We start from the raw sequence: 19473 nt of genomic DNA, 5'->3' as shown, positions 1-19473 counted from the left end.
TGTTGCTTTGGTGGTTTTGTTATGGTGAGTTTCAATTCTCTTCATTATATGGTAAAGCCAGCACATACAATACATCAGGAATTTCTTTGTGTTCTTCAGAAGACAGACAGATATATAAACATACAAAATACTGTTCAATTGTGTTTAAAATGCTGATATTTACTTTCTTAAATTTGGTTACATTGAAAGTCACAACGTACGCAGGGGTATGAATCATTTTGGGCTTGACTGTAAAGGGTTAGTTCACCCCAAAATTTAAAATTTGTTATCATTCACTCACTCTCATGGTGATCCAATCTTTTTTCATCATTCTTAATTATATCTCTACATTGAAAGTCAGGTCAGAACTCCTGAGACTTCAAAATATTTCTAAATGGATCAAAAAGAAAAGAGAGAGAGAGAGAGAGAGAGAGAGAGAGAGAGAGAGAGAGAGAGAGAGAGAGAGGGAGAGGGAGAGAGAGAGAAAACATGTTTTTTGAACCAGTGGTTTATCACTTTAAATGATTATCCAATTGAATACAGCAGTTTATCCATAAATAAACTTTGATCAGTGAACATAAACAGAATCTCAACTATACTTACTTAACCTCATTAGTTCTTGCAGAATCTTGAATGTGCCATGTGGACCTTAAGAATGAACTTCATTGACTAGTAGCCAAGCATAAACCTGTTTATCATATGTAATATATCGCATTAATAAAACGTATTCAGTAGCCAGATGTGAAGCAGGGGGCTGTTGTAAAAGACTGAAGGGCTTTACTCTGCGAATAACCACCAGGATGTACTTTATCCTAATTATTGCACGGATTCTTGCTACAAAATGTAAAAATTAGACACTATGCATTTTATAACTGTTGATTAAAAATTTAATTAAATGTAAAGCTGGCAGAAGCGAAAAAAGCTGAAAGGAGCATACACTAACCTATGTATCATTCAGTCACAAGATGGCAACAAAGAGTCAAAAACAGCAGTGTAACAGACAAGGATACTGTATATATGGATGTGAACTTATTCACATCCATGTGTTAGCTTTTATATTTGGAATAACATACCTTTCCCAGATAGCAAAATTCATGTGGCTCAAATACGGCCCACACCAGACACTAACATCTGGCCCACATACCGCATAGAATGATGGCACTTGGGCAGTCAGCTCCTGTTTGCCAGATCTAGGCCACAATTAAGCCAAAGCAAGACCATATATTAGCCAGAATTTAACTAAATGAACCAGAACTGACCCTATTCTGGGCCACAGATTGCTTTTATTCTGGCCCAGATCTGGCCTACACCTTACACTTGCTGGGTGTGGCAAAGTACAACAATCCCAGCATGCATTGCAGTATGAATACATTATATAGCTTATTGATGCTCCAGTTTTCATTATTTGTTTTGGATTCTGCTGTTTATGTTGACGTTGTTGATTTTATAACTTTTAGTATCCTTTTTTGTGATGTTTGTGAGTTTTGTTCATTTTGTTAATTGTCATCATTGTTGAGGTTCATACGCTGATTACTGATGTCTCTGTGAGCAGAAGTTGAACCTAGATTAAGCTTATAAACTTTCATAATTCTGTGGCATGTGCAAACATGTTATTATATTACTTCTAATAATGAATTAAACATTGGTTACCATCAGTGAATTATATTATTTTTTATCACAGGTTGTGCCTCATTTAATTTTATTGTTTTTTTTCTTGGCTTGTTTGCTGTAAGTTCTTTAAAGTTACAGCAGCCCAAAAGAAAATGTATATTAAGATGTTCAGGGCTATGACCCCAACTAAAGCAAACACTTTTCTCCATGATGGTGACTTTAGTCAATGTGGTCCACATATGTTTTAAGGTAACTGGGCCAAATTTGCCATATATTCTCTGGGCCGCTTAAGGCTCACAGCCACATTAGTCAGAGCTAGCTGTGCCAAATATTTGCCAAAAGTGGCCCACATTTGTTTTTAAGATAGCTAAGCCACATTTGCCATATTTTCTCTGGGCCACTATAGGCTAACGGCTGCATTAGCCAGAGTTTACTGTGCCCAAAATTTGCCAAAAGTGGCACACATATGTTTTAAAATAACTGGTCCACATTTGCCATAATTTCTATGGGCCACATTAGACTCACAGCCAAATTAGCCAGAGCTTACTGTGCCAAATATTTGCCAAAAGTGGCTCACATTTGTTTTAGGATAACTAAGCCACATTTGCCATATCGTCTCTGGGCCACTATAGGCTAATGGCTGCATTAGCCATAGCTTACTGTGCCAAATATTTGTCAAAAGTAGCACACATGTTTTAATATAACTGGGCCAGCTTTGCACCTTCACATGTGAGCCACTTTAGGTTTAGACCCAGATTACCCTTAAATGACTATGCCACATTTCTGCCAACTGTGGCCCACATTTGTCCTCCATCATTTGGGCCAAATTGATCATTTTCCACATGGGCCACATTAGGCTCACATTCAGATTACTTTTGGCCATAAGTGCCAAATCTTTGCCTTAAATGGCCCATGACTAAATTTTAATCTTTGCCCCCCCTTTGCCATTGCACAAGTGGGCCACTTCAGGCTCACATTCATTTTGTCTGGGCCGAAGGAATACCACCAGTGCCGCATAACTGCCTAAAGGGGCCCACATTCACATGCTATCTGGGTTGTATGTTGTGACTGATCAATCAGAATCAAGTATCCCAGACAGCCATTTAATACCTTTGGGATAAAGCACATCCAAAAGGTTGTTATCGCAGAATATTATTATTATACAATATGTGTGTTATACAATATAATGGATGTACTTTATCCCTATTATTACACAGCAACTAGCCACAAAACATATAAATTAGACACAAAACATTGTTCTGAGCTGTAATAATGTATTAATTCTTTAATTAAATGCAGAGCTGACAGAAACAAAAACAGCTGATGGAGTTTACACTTGCACATTATTCAGTCCAATGTTCATTTTGTTGATGAAAGTTTTTCGTCATAATTTTTGTTACGAACAAGTTTCTACCGACTAAAACTAGATGAAAACTAAATAAAAAATTAAGTGATGATGACGACAAGTATAATAAAAATATACTGACATTTTCGTTGACTAATAAAAACGAGACGAGAATGTGATTGAGGGACGTTTTTTGGTAAATATCCAATCAGAATTAATCTTGTTGTGTGATACATGACGCACACGGACATTTGAAAAGTAGTGTTAACTGATTCACAGTAGACGCAGGATGCGATTACATCATCAGCCATCGTCTGTCGCGATCATGACAACAGCCATTTACAGTGTACCTGTACCACAAAACAAAAACTGCTTTATTCAGGACGTCATTCAGCGATGTGATTATTTCTTACATATGCAAGGATGTAATGATACTGTAGTGCTATAATTTCCCTTATCAGGGAGTCGCATACAGCATAACGAAACTGTCTTGAAGTGAAGCGTGCTTTTATTTTTTACGTACATCTTCACTTTAGAATTCCTCTATGTGAGTAAACATTTTACAAGATAACACATTATCATATGTCATACGTCATTACAATTTGTGGTCTTCAATGGTAAAGCTATATTCCATATTTTAATTAGACGGTTTTATTTATTTTTAAGTTAGAATATTTAGTATAAATAAATGTATACAATATTTAATTAAATTACACTTAAATTAAACCAAATATATTTTAGTCGACTATAACTAGACTAAAACTAAAATGATTCAGAAGATTCAAATATGACTAAAACTAAAGTGGAATTTTAGTCAAAACACTATGTTTATGTTCCTCTGTGTCAAGTTTCTTCGCTGGTGTTTTGTTTTTTCTGAAAACTACCTTAATGTACAAGTGGCTCAAACTTGCTCATTTTGAGGCAGGAACTGGCAGACATGCAGCAACTTTAATCATAAGGTAAACACAAAACACCCTTTTCCATCTAAAGGTCCTTCACGGGACTCCACACTTGTAAACACTCGCTCCATCAGGCTCGTGTGGCTCGCACCCCCGCCCACACTCGTCAGCGCTACCAAGCCGACCAATCACAGAGCTTGTATTACATGTCGATGCAACGTGTAGTTAAATTTTTTGAGAGGAGCGCATCAGCGTCGCCGACGGCCACAGCGAGGGCTATGCGACCACACGTAGGCTGCGCCGGAGCATACGCGTGCATTTGACGCAGAAGTATAAATCAGCCTTAAGACTAAAACTAAATCAAAATTTGCTGTCAAAATTAACACTGATTAACACTGAATTAACAGTTAAAAACGCAAAGCTGACAGAAACGAAACTGGAATCAAGTATTTCAAACAAGTATTTCAAAGTTGCCATCACATAATAAAGCCAGACAGGCTTATCAGCAGCCTGAGGTGAAGCAGAAAATCAAGATTAAAGGTCCCATGAAACTAAAATAAAACCAAGAGTGACCAAAAATGTCACTTCCGCCTAAATGGATCAATGATTTTTTTCCACGTCACCTCATACATCAAATCTTGACCAATCAAATGCTTTCTAGTGTCTGACACTGCCCTGCCTTGCCCCCTTCAAGATGCTTCTCATTTGATGTGCCACTCTCACTGGCAAAACTGTGATAAAAAACAAACACTATTGGCAGTTTTTTAGAAAGGGGAGGAGCTAATAATAAGTGATAAAGCTGCCGTCACACTTGACTTTTCTTCCCATAGACTTCCATTCATATGCACACGAATGCGTCAGACCGGAAACGCAAGGTCATGCGTCAAGTTTTGCAGGTTGCTGCGGTGCAAAGTTCAAGCTTGGTGAACTCTGACCTGCAAAATCGCATCCCTTGACTGTGTGAGATCAATCGAGGATCAAAACAGGACCTCTCTGGGCAGAAATTTAAAACATGAAACAATCGCTAGCTTTTTTAAATGTCTAATCATCTTGTTTAATCCCGCCCCTTTTCGCAGCGCCGTACGACAGAATTTCGCACACACAAAGCCCAGTGTGACCGTAGCTTAATACCACTTCAGAAAATTGGATTGCCATTTTAAAGGTCCCATGAAATTAAAATAAAGACGTCAGTATCAGTATTTTTAGTTTTAAGGAAATCTATAAGCTAGTGTGCCCTAAAACAGTGACAAAATGTGCATTTAGAAGATATAAAACTGATAGAAACATGTTAAACTTGCAATTTTACAGTTCCGCCCAAATTGACCATTGTTTTTTTATTCAATTTATACTACTGTTTCTCATCAAATCATAACCAATCAAATGCTCTCTAATATTGCACATGTCTCGCCCCCTTCAAGATACTTGTCATTTGCTTTTCATTTAATGCATTTGAGCTCAGTTCTCTCACTGGCAGAGCTGTGATAAAATTAAACGCTATTGGCTGTTTTTTTAAAAAGAGGGAGGAGCTACTCTATGTCCCAAGCTCTAATCGTGTTTAGGTTGAGAATACGTCCAACACTGAATAAAAATGCATATTTCAAAGCACTTCACGGGACCTTTAAGTGGGTAAACAGCCTTTCAATGGAGTTATAGAAATCTCTCAAATTTGATTTACTAGATCTTCATTCCTGTGTTCAGAAAAGGACGAGGACGAGTAAATAATGACGGAACTGTGAAAAAACCATGAATATTTAACTGGAAAACACTAAATATGATTTTTTGTTTGTTTGTTTGTTGCAGCGTCAATCGAAACAACACGTAAATAATGTTGAAGTATTCAGATGGTCCCATTATTCCTGTACCTAGTATAAATATGCGCTCAAGGAAACACCTCGGCCTGGTGAAGTGGCACTCGGGCTTGTTTGAATATTACACAAGTATGAAATGACGAACAATAAAAGGCCAGGTAACACGTCTCATTTGTAACCCAGCTCCAGCTGCCCACATTGTGGCACACAAAGGGTTATTGAGGATTCAGCCGCGCAGGGCTTTTGATTTTAATTGCGGTTGCTCTCATCCGCTCCTCTTCACTCAAAGGCTCAAATGCCCCGTTTGAAATCTAGAGGATGAGAGATGCTGTTTTCTTTTTTTCTTCTCTTCTCCTCCCCCCTTCCCTCTTCTTAAAGCTTGCGATACATTAAAAGGTGTAATCCAACTGAAATGGAAATTGCGCTTGTTGAAAACAAATGATGAGAGGAGGATAGAGGGGCCAGCGCTGTGCTCCATCATGGGGCCGTGAGGAGGTTCGTCAGAGGCGGGACCCTCTCTTTCAGACCCCGATTGTGCTGGGCTTCTTATAGTGGCTAATGGTGGAGCTGCTCGGCAGGTTGATTACAAGGTTACGGTAAACAATCCTTTTCAGCTGCACCCAGCAAAATTACATGTTGTGTTTATATGTGTGTGTATGCTTTTTTCCCCCGCCATGATGTGGAGTGTCAGGTGGTTGGTGGTGGAGAAGGGCCACGGGCAGCTGAATAATTACTTGCAATCAAGTGATACAGAAGCGCCACTGAAACCTTGTTTATCTGAACACTGGGATTCTCCATGGAAGGGGAACGCACTATATTCAAAGTCTTGTGGTTTGTGTTTGCGGCACTTAACATACAAAAAAACAAAAAACAACAGTGAAAAAAGCAATGAAGGATGGGGAAACAGTTCAGAAATTGCTTGTGGATTTTAGAATAATAGTGGAAAGGAAAGTAGCACATTAAACATTCAATTAATAATGCGTAAACGTCACCAGATATCGTCTTATAAGAACTAAAATTGTATTATGGTGTTATAATGATGATAAAAATGCTGGTCCAAGCCTTCAGGTGGCAGAATTTCATCTCAGTGCAACCAGTAGGGATGGCTGAGGTGAAACTGACGTTTCGACACTGTCGAGATCCCGAAGCGCAAGTGTTTTGAAACACAGCACTGAAGCATGATCTGAACCACCCAGATCACGTGACCAAGGTTATTCGAAACACACGGGTCACATGACTAAAGCGATTCAAAGCATCGGTCATTTCAAAAATGTTTTGAGACCTGGTGAATCTGCGTTTGACTGACAGGGTCGTAGGTAACGTCTATCTCGTGTAGCCTATTGGACCGTGCGTGTGCACAAAGTAACTGTGCTTCAAATGCTCCGCATTTGAATCCCGCCTTGATGCATTTTAATAATGTTACTTTTTTATGACCAAAACAAGACATATTTATTCACAAAGTGTTCATTCAGATGTCAGATCAGTGTTAAAACAAAACACGTTACAAGAACAAAGCATTTAAAAACTAACATCTATACAGTAGCTGCATCACCCTGGATTCAAACCCATAATCTCTGCATGCTGGTCTGGAACTCTCACCGCTTCACTAAATCACTTGAAGCCTTGATTCTACAATGTTGAGTTTAATACCTCAATTTGCTTAACTGTTTCTTTGCTGAAGCGGTTCCAGAGCAATACATAAAAAATGACCACTAGGTGTCACTGTAGACACAGGTTTCGAAACGTTTCGAAGCTTCGACACATTTGCTTCGATTGTTTCAGTATTTCATGAAGCCTCGCTTTGCCCACCACTAGCAACCAGGACAAATTTTTGTCAATCTTAATTATTCGCACATTATAAATATTAAATGCACATTATCAATTTAATTTGCTGTGTTGCTTACATCACACCAATGTTTTCGTATAAAGGTTCGCACACACGCTTTTCGCTCACGTTTATTGTTGGAGTTTTTCCGCATTCAAACCCAGGAGATATTCACATTTTCAAGTTATCTCCTGAAGTTAGATGGCACTTGATGAACTTGCAAGAATAAAAGAAAAGTGAAATGAAAGTCACCATCAAATCCTATTAGCTACTCTCCACTCCTACTGACATTATTGTAGATGCAGTTTCATTTATCATGCAGCTGTTTGTGTTCAGACTCCAATGAAAAAAGCAGCTCCACATTCATTATACCTAGGTGCATCTTCTTCCTCATTGAACGAAATTGAATGAAACTGTTTTGCACTTGAGCGCCTCCATGTGGTGTTTACTATAACTTTAGCAGCTCCGGAGATGTGAACAAAAGTGCCAATCTGGTTGGTGAAGAAAAATAATTGGTGTCACGAGCACGAGGCGTTCCTTTAAAATTACGATTTTATGCATGCCGTTTTGCGCTTTGGTGTACATGATCACACTAGCGTCCTTTGTTTAGTGACAAGGCGTTAAACATTCGAGCAAAATCGTTCTGGTGTGAATGGGCCTTAAGACTGAAGGCTTTAATCTCAAAAAACAGCCGTAATAAACATTTTCCCACTTTTTACTGGGCTTCTTGCCAAAGAAGTAAACAATTAGTTTACTTTACTAGATCTTTAATTAACATAAAGCTGACAGAAACAAAATTGCCTGAATGCAGTCTACACTAACCTTCTAATTTTTATTACATCACAAGATGGTGTGAAACAGTCAATGCGGTGTAATAAGTAATGCTAATAATTTTTTAGTACCAGCTTTAAGAAACAACTAGCGCTACATTTCTGGAGAGAGCCAAAAATGTCCCGGGAGCTATGTTTTTTTGCAGCTTTTGCTTTTACCACCAGTAGCCGCTGTCTATGCTTTATCAGTTTTCAAATTTGTCTCACAAATGCCTGCTCTTCTTGTGTAAATCTGCTGTCTACTGACTGACTGACTGACTGACTGATTGACCGATTGGCAGACCCACCCTTCTCCTTCCCTAAACCCAACCAATAGTGTTTTCAAAAGCACCCCCCACTTCCCTAAACCCAATCGACAGTTTTAAAAAGCAATCCAGATAAAGAAAAGCCCTTGCCTGATTTTTACCACATTTTGAGATTTTACCACATTCTCACCCTGTTATTTACTTGTTTATTTTATTTTTTGGATTCTGTTTTTGTCTTACCCACTTTCTGGAACTGTTCTTAACCGGACCCACCGTCGTACATGGCGAGCTAACTGGACAAACTGGTAACAGTGGGAAAGCTGTCCATATAGAGGTAAGTGGTCAGCTGTGTAATAAGTACTTCTGGCTACATAGTTTGCGATCTCCTGAAATGTATACGGGATACGTTTTCATAATGAGCCTGTGTTGGCTTATTTAAATTACAGGAATATATATCCAAGAAAGTAATTTTAGCTTGCAATGTAGCCTAATTGTTTATATTGATTTTCTGAATTTACCTTTATCTTGCTTTTTTTTCACTTCCACAGTTTTCTTCTTCATATACAAAACAAAAAACGTTGTATTTTTATTATATATATTTATATATGTATATATATATATATATATATATATATATATATATATATATATATATATATATATATATATATATATATATATATATTAGTCTATAAAGTCAAGAAACTTGCTTGGTTTATTTCAGCATTGGGAAAGGAAATTATTACAATTTTAATCTTATTAACAAACATGCAAAAATAAAATACTTTCATACTTTCATAATACACATACTTTCATATTACGTTCCTTAAAAAGTAACAAATTTTGTTCTTTTTTTTTAAAGAAATTTCTAAAAATCATTTCAATCCTCAGTAGTCCTACTATGACTAGCTCCAACAATATTTTTGTGTTGGACAAGAGTAAACCAGTGACCTTTTGGTTGGCAATAGGATGTATTGCATTTCAAATGAGGAGTGAGACAAATGAAAGCCAGCTCTCTGTCTTATTAAGTGTTGAATAGGCTGCTCTCTGGTTTGGCTGTTGGCATAATTAGTTTAATTTGAAGCGGTTCCCCTCTCAGCAGGTAGGGGCGTGTGGTGTGTCCCACTGGAGGCTGTGGGGTTGAACGAGAGCTCAGGTCTGACGGGCCTGTAAGGTTTGACTTTTTCTCTCACAGCCGCAGATCCTCTGGGTTCACCGTAATCATGAGAAGAATAACTGCTTTACCTTGCTTCACAAAGTTGTTATTTAAATATGAATTTTTTTTATAGAGTTATTCATTCTTAAGCTTTGTAAAATATTACATATTGTTCCTTCTCTAATTTACTTTGGCTATAATAAAATTGATAAGAAGTTTTACTAAAAGTAGCTTAAATAACATGCAATCTATTATTCGTTTGACCTAAATTCTTGGTTGGAATTTTTGCATAATATTAATAATAATAATAACAATAATAATAAAAATGCAGCATCAAGAAGGCGCAAGGGGTAGCACGATTGCCTCATGGTAAGAAGGTCGCTGATTCGAGCCTCGGCTGGTCAGTTGGCATTTCTGTGTGGAGTTTGCATGTTCTCCCCGTGTTCGCGTGGGTTTTCTCTGGGTGCTCCGGTTTCCCCCGCAGTCTGAAGACATGCAGTATAGGTGAATTGGGTAAGCTAAATTGTCCGTAGCGCATGTGTGTGAATGAATGTGTATGGATGTTTCCCAGTGATTAATTGCATCTGGAAGGCCATCCGCTATGTAAAACATATGCTGGATAAGTTGGTGGTTCATTTCCCTGTGGCGACCCCTGATTAAAGGAACTAAGCCGAAAAGAAAATGAAAGAATGAATAATAAAAATGCTTAATATTTATGTATTTGTGTTCTGACATTTTGTTCCTCTTTCTTTTTTATTGTATTTTTTATTTAATTCCTGACTGAAACCTTGGCAAAATAAAATAAACAACATCAATAACAAATAATCATTGTTATTTTATTCAACTTCACACTTGACGCTAAGTATTATTTAATTTTTCAAAGCCTTTTCTTGCGAGTAAACCTTGAAGCTTCTTTTTTGATTCTTAAAGATAAATCTGCAATATAAATGCTAAATCCCTAAATTCTGTTAAGCACAGATTCTCCATTTTTTTATGTAAAACATAACTTATTAATTCAAGGTAATACCAATTACATTTAATTTGAGCTCAGACTGCATTTTCTTCTTTTATTTTTATATAAATATATTTTTTTTGTATTTAATTCAATGCTTTATACATGGCAAGATCTGTTCATGAGATTTAATAAGAACAAAGATTTCTCAAGCACTGTTAAATTAAACTCAACTAAAAGTTAAATCCATCCAAATTTCACTCATCTGCACAAAAGTCTGTGAGCACTGTGAGCAAAAGTCTGGCGGACCTGGAGATTTATTTGCTTTGTGTGGTTTAGTATTTTGATCCCGTTGCTCAAATAAAGCGCTGGTGTGAGTTCAGTAATCTGACCTCAGCGGGTTCAACCTAAAATACCTGATTACCATTCATCAGGTCAATTCCAATCATATTCCCCAGTCTCCAGATATGCCTCTGTAGAAATATCATTTATTTCGCTGGTGTATTGCAGATCCTCTTCTAAGACTAGACGTTGAGGCCGCAAAGCTTTGGCCAAATGGGACAAATAGATTTAATGAAAATAGTACGTGGAGAGAAAACAAACAGCGCTTTGTGTCACTGAAACCTCAGGAGAGGATAGCAAAACACCGACTCGTGTTTCTACTGCACGCTGTCCAAAACCGTCATATTAATATTATTATTACTATCACAAAATGCATATCGATGTTCCTTAAAGCAGATTATGCTAACCGAAATCCAATGACCTCCTTGTTTACACAAGTTATGCTAATTGAATTCATTCACTTGGAGAATTTGTCAGCATGACAGTAAGATATTAAAATGTGATGAGATTACTCATGTTCGCGGTCGGCTTTAAAACAAATGAGCTCACTTGTCCGACATGTTCAACGCAATGACATGCACATAATTTTATTTATACCTTAAGCATATGATAATGAATAAAGTGCATCCTAATAACATGGAAATGATATTCCGGATCATTGGGAACATCTGCATTAGGTTGGTCTGAACACGTTAGGATCAAATAGAAGGTGTTTATTCACCAGATGAATGTTTTATCATGTTTAGGGTGTGTTTACGTGCACTGTAAAACATGCTGGGTTTCACACAATTGATCTGTGTTGGGATAACATGAAGCAATTAAGTTCACTTATTAGTTTTTACAAAATGAAGTGGATTGAGCATGCTATTATTAAATTGTCCTAAAAAATCTAAGAATTGAGTTGTTTCAGCAACATATTTTTTTGAGTATGTTAACCACATGATAAAAGCTGAAATGTTTTCTTAGATTTTTGAATTTGCTTTTGGATTACGATTAGATTACACTGAAAAAAAATGATTTCTGCAAAATTGTGCAAACAATTTAAATGGGTTGAATTTAAACGAATTGATTTTAATACTGTTACTTAATTTGTTTCTTTAAATTCAGCCCAAATAAATTGTTTACAACCACTTACCTTAAAAATAATGAGTAAATCCAAGTAAACATCTTTGAATCCTTTTTTCAGTCTACTTTTTTCTTATAATTTTACGTTGATTTACATACAGTACTACCATTTTTATACAGTAAGTTCTAATTTTGAAAAATGTGAAATATTTCTAAAATTATCATTTGCTGCTCAAAACACATTGGATTGATAAATATCATTGCTTAATAAAAGTTAAAATTTCTATAATTAAAAAAATAGTGATTCCAACGTTTTGGATGGTATAGTATAATATATAATGTTACAAAGTATTTTTTTATTTCAGATAAGTACTAATCTTTGCAATCATCAAATAATCATGGTAATATGATTATTATATTAATATTGAATACTCAACTGTTAATAAATATTGATAAAAATGAAATAATAATAATAAACAACAACAACAACAACAAAAATAATGTTTCTTGAGCAGCAAATCAGATTATTAGAAGAAATTCTGAAGGTTTATTCCATTGGAATAATGCTTAAAGTTCAATTTTGAAATCACAGGAGTCAGTAAACAATATATATATTAACAGCTATTTGAAATGGTAAAAATAAAAATAGGTAACACTTTATTTTGATGGTCCACTTGAGCATTAGTAGACTGTCTGCTTAATATCTGTTGATACTGCTCCTTTAGCTGACTATAAGAATCTTAGCAAGACCATCCCAGCTTACACTAACCCTAACCCAACCCCAACCTAACAGTCTACTTTTAATCTAATGAGAATTAGTTGGCATGTAGATGCAATGTAACTTATATTCAGCAAACAGACCATCAAAATAAAGTGACCTAAAAAGAATTCACAATTTTATTGTTTTTGCTGTGGATCAACTAAATGCAGGCTTGATGAGCAGAAGATAGAACATTTTTTGGATTACTTTTACTGTTCAAAGTACTTTTGGATTACATTTAATCTGACTACTTCTGGATAACACGTTATGTTTTCTGATACATTTTTGGATTACTTTTAAGTATCCTCCCTACTTTTGAATTACTCTTGACATATTTTCACCTTATTTTACTTTTTATGTACACTGACTACTTTACGCTTTACGTATTCAGACTACTTCTTGGACTACTTTTAGGTATTCTCACTACTTTTGAATTACTCTTGACATATTTTGACTTATTTTACCTTTGTGTACACTGACTACTTTACGCTTTACGTATTCAGACTACTTCTTGGACTACTTTTAGGTATTCTCACTACTTTTGAATTACTTTTTACATATTTTGACCTTATTTTACCTTTATGTGCTCTGAGTACTTTTGGATTACTTTTAGATACCTTTTTTTTTTATCTAATTTCGTTATCACATAGAAGTGCAATAAATTACTGTTTAAAAAAGCAAAGAGTGCTAAAGCATCTTACAGAAATTCCACCAAAAAAAACAAACAATCAATTAAATAAATGTATATATACTCCTAAGCTATGACATAAAATGAACGAATGGGCGAATATTTGACAAAAATAACATACCAATACCGAATGCTAGTTATCAGTCAATTTATATAAAGCTGTAACTGCACAAAATGACAAAGAACAGTATCTTTTCACACTCTTATACTACACATTCCCAACCACAATGACAGAAAATAACCATTCTTTAATCTCCCACTCCACATCTGGCCAACATCTGTACACAAGCTCTACATTTCACCACCGAAATGAACAACAGATCACCAAAACCAGTAGTTCACGACCAAACTTTGAGTTACAGAGGGCGATTCGGGGTTTGTTAGTGCGTCTCGTCTGTGTGTTTTGTGTATTTCTGCTGGTTGTATATGATCTCGTGTGTGGGTTCGGTTCCTCCTTTACCTCGTCTAACCAGCCATTAGTGGGATTGCAGGCCTCCAGCATTTCAAACACCTTAATTAGTTATTCAGCTCCTTATTTGTGTTTGCTTCCCCCTCCGGCACCTAATTAATGCTTAATGGAAACTGCTGAACTGAGCCTGTGGAGACTCATGAATATTGAAATTAGCCTCAACAATTTTAAAAAGGGTTGCAGGGGATGGAGGTAAAAACTGCTCGCCGAGGTACTCATTACTTTTGTGGGATTCCAGTCTGTGACACATGGACTTTTACTAAAAAACACAACTTCATGCCATAGAAATAAAAATGGATAAAATAGGAGTGTTTAACGAGCAAATTTTAGTGTTCTGCTTTAACATTTCTGCTTTAATTCAGTGTGATGCTTGCTTTTTTTGTGAATGTTAGTATTGGGAATTGTGTTTATGGCCATTTTTTTTTTCAGTGGTCTAAATAATTATTTGAAATTGTAAACATATTATGGGAATATTTTTAACAAGGGAAATACTTATTCAAAAAATATTAAAAGTTCACATTTATTTCGAAGTCTTGGCTGTTTAATTCATTTACTTATTATTTTCACTTTGTAATAAACAGTAAATTAACAATTCTTTGCAAAATTTACCAATTTTAAGCAAATTTAGCTTTTAAAGAAAACAAATAAAACAACAAATATTTTTTGGAGCTAATACAAATGCTTTCTTTTTGTTTCAGATTTGATCACATTTAAATTGTTTGTCCTTTAATTTAATAACTACAAATCAACTATGAAATTATTTAAAAGTACCAGAGTAAATAAATTATTCTACACCAGTTTTTTAGTGTACAATTTTTGTTTGTTTAAAGCTGTCAATACAATAAAAATTAGTAGAATATGTTTAAAGAGATGATACATACAGTTTTAATTCAATGTATTAGCCAGTCAATTCAATTATTTGCTGTTTCTTTGTAAATCTTGATGAATTTTAGCAATGTTTGCGACTTGTTGCGACTAGCAATGTTCTTATGTACAGTATAAATGTTTAATTATGCACCGCTATATTTGTGCTTTTCTGTGTTCTTTGACAAAATGTAAATACTATTATCTCAAATATACAGTGCTCAGCATATATAAGTACACCCCTCACTAATCTCTCTTTGAAAATAATATTTTTAATAGGAAGCTATACAGTATGATATTCATGCACATTAGATTAGTCAGAAGCCAAATCTGGAGCTTATCCAACTACATAACTTACAATAACAGTCCAAAAACTAGTACACCCAAATTTAAATGTTATAGAAATATATTAAAAACAAATTTAAAAAGGAGCAAAAACCAAGAGAAGTTGACATTTAGTAGATTGTAATTTTTTTTATTTAATTGTATTTTCTTTTAATTTCTAAATATGTTTGGTGACTAAATTATTATTTTAATAAATATATCTGTTTAATAAATCTGTTTTGTTTAAATACACCAAAATACATTACCTATAATCACTGAGAAATGGATAAAAATGTTCATTTTCAAAATGGGGTGTACTCAATTATGCTGAGCACTGTATATACTACAATTATGAACTTATAGAACGAATATTACAGATTTAAATTCAGCTTAAGAGCTGCTCAAAACAACTGACTGTTGAATTTAACTCCACATTGAGGCATTAGCATTTTATCACGGCTAATACATTTATGGTAAATATTAAAACAGATTTTGTATTTATCTCCACATGTTCTCTGTTTGATAAACAAATATAAGACTGAAGTTACATGCACATTCCAGCACCAACAAAGAGCATTTGCCAGAAAAACTTGCATTAGTTTGCACTTTTTATATATGTTGGCATTCATACTTGTTTTAATTTGCTCTTTCTTTTATATTTGACCCTAAAAACCCTTTGTTGTAACTTCTACAACTTTTCTTCTTAGCTGTCTTCCATCTAGTTTTTAAAGCATTCGAAGTAAACATCTACTGGCCTTTTTAGATATACATGTTTATTAATGTTACCTTGCAGTGATGATCTGTCATATCCCAGCACTGATGATTGTATAAATGTGGAAAATCATTTTAAAATATACACTAAATATCACTGCTTACCATATATTATGAACGAATGTACAATTCAAATGGCCTTTATTTAAATTGGTAACATTTCCATTGTCGCGATTATTCACGCGACTTCACAGTACAACTGAATATGTAAACACAACTTCATTTGAATATGATTTATGAAAATGACGCCACTTAATTTATACAAACAGGACAACAGAGGCCTGCTTCAAGACCAGTGGCCAAATCAAGACCGGCACGCAAGTCACATCTCTGTAAAAAAAAATAACAATACAAAAAAAAAGGTTATTCAAATGTAATTTGACTTGTGACAGTGCCGGTAATTCAGCCCCAGAAAACGTGCCTATCAGTGTGTTCTGAATTAGCATAACGAGGACTCTTCTATTTCCACCAGCGCACTTTTGTTGACGTCTCCAGTAAAGTGTGCGAGCGCAGTTCATCTGAGCAGATCTTACTCGGAAAATGGCCGGATGACTGTCTGCTAAACAAAATCAACCAGGCAATAATAGCTTTTGCCCGCAGAGAATTTTGCTGAGGCTTGTATTTGTGTGTGCGTGACTGACATCTGAATACTGAAAGACTTTTGTTAAGAAAAGTTTACACATTTCAAGACTTCACAACAATTTCACACTCAAAAAAAGTACGTTTTGTTTGTTCAAACTACTTAATTATTTTATGTTCAATCCACTTACATTTGTAAAAACGAATAAGTTAATGTAATTCCTTCATGTTGTCCCAACACAGATTGATTGTGGAACCCAGGATTCTACAGTGCATTATGTTGAGGATTCCACTTTCACATTTGAGTTAGCGTATTTTGTCTGTTTAGACCATTAGATTTTAGTGAGTTTCATTTGGAAAACTGAAGTTGTTTTTTAGAGGCCTGCTTTTGTATTTGTGTGTGTCTAACATCTGAATACTGAGAGACTTTTGTTAAGAAAAATTTACAAATTTCAACACTTCACATAACTCAAAAAATGACGTTTGCTGTTTGTTCAAACTACTTATTTAAAATGAACAATTCTTGAGTTATTTTGTGGGGGAAAATTAATTGTTTTTTGTTCAATCCACTTACATTTGTAAAAACTAGTAAGTAATCGTAATGCCTTTATGTTGTCGCAACACAAATTAATTGTGGAAGCCAGATTTTTCTTTTACAGTGCATAATGTTGAGGATTCCACTTTCACGTTTGAGTTAGTGTATTTTGTCTGTTTAGAGAATTTGATTTTAGTGAGTTTCATTTGGAAAACATTTTAAAACTATGTAAAAAAATAAATAAAATATGCTGGGTTCACACAATTCCTTTATATTGTGCCAACTTTAATCAATTAAGATAACTTAGATATCTTTTTTTTTTACAAATTTAAGTTGATTGAACATAGAACAATTGTGTTGTCTTCAAAAAACTTAAAAATTGTGTTGTTTCAACTCATTTTAAATAGCTTGAACAAGCATCAAAAACCATTTTTTTTAAGTGTACTCAACTTAAGTTGTTTTTTAGAGGCCTGCTTTTATATTTGTGTGTGCGTGAGAAAAATCATTTCACACCATTTCACACTCAAAAATGACGTTTGCTGTTTGTTTAAACTACTTATTTCAAATATTTTTTTGGGGTAGACAACTTGATTGTTTTAGGTTCAATCCACTTACATTTGTAAAAACTAATAAGCTAACTTAAGTCCTTCATGTTGTCCATACACAAATCGATTGTGTAGTACCCAGTTTCTTCTTTTACAGTGCATAATGTTGAGGATTACACTTTCACATTTGAGTTTCATTTGGAAAAACATTTTAAAACTACTCAACTTAAGTTGTTTTTAAGAGGCCTGCTTTTGTGTTTGTGTGTGTGCGTGTGTCTAACATCTGAATACTGAGAGACTTTTGTTCAGAGAAGTTTACACATTTCAACACTTCACATCCATTTCACACTCAAAAAATGACATTTGCGGTTTGTTTAAACTACTTATTTAAAATGAGAAATTCTTGAGTTTTTTCTGGGGGCAAACTAATTGTTTTTTTGTTCAATCCACTTAAATTTGTAAAAATTATAAAAATGAACCTAATCCCTTCATGTTGTCCCAACACAAATTGATTGATTTTTTTTAATAGTGCATAATGCTGAGGATTCCACTTTCACATTTGAGTTAGTGTATTTTGTCTGTTTAGAGAATTAGATTTTAGTGAGTTTCATTTGAAGGACATTTTAAAACTACCTAAGATGTTTTTAAGAGGCCTGCTTTTGTATTTGTGTGTGTGCCTGACTGACATCTGAATACTGAGAGACTTTTAAGAAAAGTTTACACATTTCAAAACTTCACATCCATTTCACACTCACAAAGATGACGTTTGCTGTTAGTTTAAACTATACTTATTTAAAATAATTTTTTTTGTGGAGACAACTTAATTGTTTAATGTTCAGTCCACTTACATTGGTAAAAGCTAATAAGTTAACTTAAGATCTTCATGTTGTCCATACACAAATTAATTGTGTGGAACTTTTTTTAATTTTTTTTTCAGTGTATAATGTTGAAGATTCCACTTTCACATTTGAGTTAGTGTATTTTGTCAGTTTAGACAATTAGATTTTAGTGAGTTTCATTTGGAAAAACATTTAAAACTATTCAAGAGACCCACTTTTGCATGTTTTAGAATTAGAGAAAACAGTTTACAACTTACTCATTTTTGAAAATGCTCCTTTGTCTCCATCTTTTTTTGGAAAGAAAAAAAGAAAGAAAGAAATGTGTCCAGCTTTCAGCGATGCTTCAGATATGGAGCTGCATTTTATTCCCCGGGCTGCAGTGAATGTGCTGAAAGAAGTCCTTTTCCCCCCCGACTGCTTTCTTTCCTTTACTTGAAACTTTGAAGCGGCTTTTGGAAAAATGGTTTCCGTTCACTTTTATATGTGCCTGGTTATGCTTTTAACATATCACTGGAATTGCAAATTTCAGACCTGTGTTGAGCTCTAAAAGGATTGACATTAGAAAGGAGTAAATACATTCAAACGCATGAATTCCCTCATGCAGGAGCCATAATTAAAGTGTAATACCGTCTCAAGCTGAAATATACTGAGGTCAGTGCATAATGTGTCACCATTCGCAGCGAATATGTTCTTGTATTCATTTATTAATTTATACAATTGGAGCATGTTACACTGCAGACATTGTTTAATTCAAAAGAGGAAGGATTTTTGTATCAATTTTGAATGCGATTTATCGATTTAATGGGAGAGTTCAAACACAAAAGTGAGAATTTGATGGTAATTTACTCACCCTCAGGCTATTCGAGATGTACCGTAGTCTTTTTACCTCATTACAATAAGGAAATTTTTGTAGCTCAAATTTTTGGTCCTGGGTGATTCATACAATACAAATCAACAGATACCAGAAACCATAAACATATACAGACAAAATTAAATGATAAATACAGGTCAAATCATTGAATTGTGATGTAAATACATTTGT

Source organism: Danio aesculapii, chromosome 9, assembly GCF_903798145.1.
Source record: "Danio aesculapii chromosome 9, fDanAes4.1, whole genome shotgun sequence".
In the NCBI taxonomy this organism is placed as follows: domain Eukaryota; kingdom Metazoa; phylum Chordata; class Actinopteri; order Cypriniformes; family Danionidae; genus Danio; species Danio aesculapii.
Note: the sequence above shows the minus strand (reverse complement) of the source record.